The 3,888-nt window shown below is 42.7% G+C and overlaps 1 pseudogene; it reads left to right on the forward strand.

The window, feature by feature from the left end:
- The first annotated feature begins 2,973 nt into the window (after window positions 1–2,973).
- On the forward strand, window positions 2,974–3,507 carry LOC102871751 (annotated as a pseudogene).
- The last annotated feature ends 381 nt before the right edge of the window (window positions 3,508–3,888 follow it).

Here is a 3,888-nt window from a genome sequence, read left to right on the forward strand (position 1 = left end):
GTTTCCAGTCAGAAATCATTGGGGGATGATAAAATTACTAAGCAAAAATATAAAGAGGTGTGAAAAACAATGTATATGAACTTTGTAAGTAAACCAATAAATAAATATTTCTTTTTAAAAATCAGAAAAGGAGGGGAGCTCTGGTGTCCTAGTGGCAAGGAGCTGCAACTACAATCCCAGAGGCGAACAGTTCGAATCTACCAGATGCTGTGCCGGGGAAGGAGGGACAATCTCCTCCTGTACCAGTCAGATCTGATCTGATGGTACACGCACACAAAAATAATTAAAAAATAAAAAATAAAAAAAATCAGAAAAAGGAAAAAAAAAGAAAAAATCAGAAAAGGGGGAAAAGTATAAAGAGAACTATATCCAGCTGTCTGATGCATAGCATGTAATTGTGAAGACCATAGCCTTGATCAAGTGCATCTTAGTCTCCAGACTGATATCTTTGCTCTTCAGTACTCTGGAGAGGTCCCCGACAGCTGACTTTCCCAATGCAATTAATCTTTTATTTCCTGGCTGCTGGTACCAAGAATGTTGACTGTAGAGCCAAGCAAACTAAAGCTGTTAACAATCTCAGTCTCTTTACCATCTATCATGAAGCTGTCAATCAGCCCAAAGGTGAGAATCTTTGTTTCTTTGAAGGCTGCAGTCCTTAACCTTCTGCCCCAAGCACTTCCTGTCCTCCTCAGTTTCAGCAAGCAAGGTTGTGTCATCTGCATAATGCAGGTTGTTGATGAGTTTTCCTCCAATCTTGATGCCACATTCCTCCTCATACAGCCCAGCCTCCCAGATAATCTGTTCTGCATACAGATTGAAAAGGTATATGGAAGTAGGACACAACCTTGGCATACACCCCTCCCAATTTTAAACCATGCAGTGCTTCCTTGCTCTGTTTTGATGATAGCCTCCTGGTCCTAGTATAGGTTTTGCATAAACACAATCAAGTGTTCTGGGATTCCCATTCTTCTCAGAGTCAGCCACAGTTCGTTGTGATCCACACGGTCCAATGCCTTTGCATAGTCAATGAAACACAATTAGGCATTTCTCTGGTACTCCCTGCTTTCAGCCAAGATCCATCTAACATTGACTATAATATCCCTAGGGCCACGACCTCTTCTAAGCCCAGCCTTCACATCTATCAGTTCTCTGTTGATGTGCTGTCCAGTCTTTTATATATCTTTTTTTAACTGATTTTCATATAATAATACCTTTACAGTATGTTTCATTCATATACATTGTGTTTTATACAATCTTTCATTACATTGTTTTATACAATCATTAATATACATTCTATCTTACATTATTTTTTATATTAGTTTATTTATACAATTTGAATACATTTTTTCCACACCAGATCCTTCCCATTTCCCTCACCTCCCCCCATCAAATTGTGTGACCCCATAATTAATCCCCCGCTGCTGCACATCCTCACCCCTCTGCTTTCACAATCCCCTCCCTTGGATCCTCATACTAATTCTACAATGATGATTTTATACAGTATTTGTCCTTTTGGGACTAAGCTGGTTAACTCAGAATAATGCTCTTTAGTCCCTCCCAAGTTAGGTAATAATTTACAAAATCATTACTCCTACATGCTGCAAAGTATTCCATTGTATGAATGTACCATAATTTCTCAATCCATTCGATTGTGGTTGGACATCTGTGCTGTTTCCATGTTCTTACAATGGTGAATAACACTGCTGTGAACATGACTATACACATCTCTGTGCCTCCATTCTCATTTTCTTGGGGTATATTCAAAGCAATGGAATAGCTGGATCATATGAATTTCCTATATTCAGCTTATTGGAGAAGCACCAAACTACCTTCCTGAGTGTTTATACCATTTTACAATCCCACCAACAATGTATAAGAGTTCCTATCCTCTCCATTTATTACTTGTTGTCCTGTTAAACTTTGCCACTGCTACCGGAATTAGAAGGTATCTCACTGTGGGGGTTTTTTGTTTTGTTTTTTTTTTTTTGTTTGTTTGGTTTGATTTGGTTTGGTTTGGTTTGGTTGCTTGGGTTTTTAAAAATTTTTTTTATTATTTTTTATGTGTGTACAGTCAAATTGGATCTGACTGGTAAAGGAAGAGATTGGCCCTCCTTCTCCAGTAAAGGATCAGGTGGATTCAAACTGCATACCTCTGGGATTGCAGTGCAGCTTCTTGCCACTAGGCCACCAGAGCTCCCTTCAGTTTGGGTTTTTGTTGTTGTTTTTTACTTGTTGTGTGCCATCACATAGGATCCGACTGGCACAGAAAGAGGTTGCCCCTTCTTCTCCAGCAGAGCCTCTGGTGAATTCAAACCATGTGCCTTTGGGATTGCAGCACAATTTCTTGCCACTAGGCCACCAGAGCTCCCTTTCATTGTGGTTTTGATTTGCATCTCTCTTATTGCCAGTGTTGTCTAGACCTTTTTTTGATAATTTTCAGCAGAATCTTACTTGCATATGATATTGTTCAATAATTTCTGCACTCTGTTTGGTCACTTTTCTTTGGAATGATTCCATGGATCTTTTCCTGTCAGTTGGCCAGGTGGTTGTCCTCTAGACTTCTTGGCACAACCTTGTGAGTGCATTTGTTGAAATATGTCAAATGGTATGCCATCAACTTCTGGGGCTTTGCTTTTTGCAAATACCTTCAGTGCAGCTTGAACTTTCATTTCCACAGGCTCGTCCCCATATATTGTTTCATGAAATTCTTCTGTCAGCCAATTTTTTTTTTGGTACAGTGACTCTGTATAGTCCTTTCATCTTCTTTTAATGTTTTCTGGATCATTTAATTTTCTCTCCAAAGCATCTTTAAGTAATGTGACTCAAGCCTTGAATTTGTTCTTCAGTTCCTTCAGCTTAAGAAATGTGGAGCGGTGCATCCTGGGCTGCCGTGGTCCTAGGTTGTCGGTGCCCGGAGGCTGCCAACCTTCAGCCCGGCACTCCGGCCCTGCCTGCCTGCTCCAACTCTGCCCGATGGCGCGGGACTGCTGCCAGGTCCTGATATTCGTCTCTGGTAGAAGGAGGTTCTTCACAGTTCTTCTTCAGGCTCAGAGGACCTTCCAACCCTCCAGAAACATGAGACTGGTTCATTTCTAGGCCCCTCAACTGGCAGGACCTCACCTGGTCCTTGAGTCAGGGAATGACCAGGGAGTCATCGACCTTAATGCCTTTGATGCTTCACTTCCAAAGACGATGACTGAATTCCTGGAGCAGAGAGAGGCTGCCCTCTCAGTAGCGAGAAGAGCCCAGAATGCTGCACTGGCAGTTCTGTGGCGGTCAGAGGTGACCTTCCTGTCCCCAGTTACTCGGCCAGACAAGGTGGCGTGTGTGGGCATGAACTATGTGGACCACTGCAAAGAGCAACATGTGCCCGTGCCCAAGAAACCCATCATCTTCAGCAAGTTCCCCAGCAGCATCGTGGGACCCTACGATAATATGGTCCTCCCGCCGAAGAGCCAGGTCAGTGCCCCGCCCACCCCATCACCACAGCCCTCTCAAAGGCAGTGAGCTCAGCATCCAGCCCTCCAGCCTGGTAGATGACCATTCTCATGATACTGCACAGAACAGCAGCTCCACACATGTATGCAGTAAGGAGGCTGGCCTTGAAAAAAGGAATTAACGGGATCTCCTGATTCCACAGTACCTTACATATCTTCATTGTGGAAAGTTAACCACACACAGCCGTTAAAAAGTCACCCATACTACTACTACCCAGGGCTCATAATACCTCCCCAAGGTGTTCTACACCTGTACGCATGTATACTAATTACCCACCTTTGCTGATGTTGTTGATTGCCTTCGAATCAAGCATGACTCATAGCAACCCTATGATAACCAAAGGCCTGAAGCCCCTCTACAACTATTGACATTTATCAAAGTTCACAGAGT

This window comes from Elephantulus edwardii, unplaced genomic scaffold, assembly GCF_000299155.1.
Source record: "Elephantulus edwardii isolate Elephantulus edwardi_28Jun2011 unplaced genomic scaffold, EleEdw1.0 scaffold00061, whole genome shotgun sequence".
In the NCBI taxonomy this organism is placed as follows: Eukaryota; Metazoa; Chordata; class Mammalia; order Macroscelidea; family Macroscelididae; genus Elephantulus; species Elephantulus edwardii.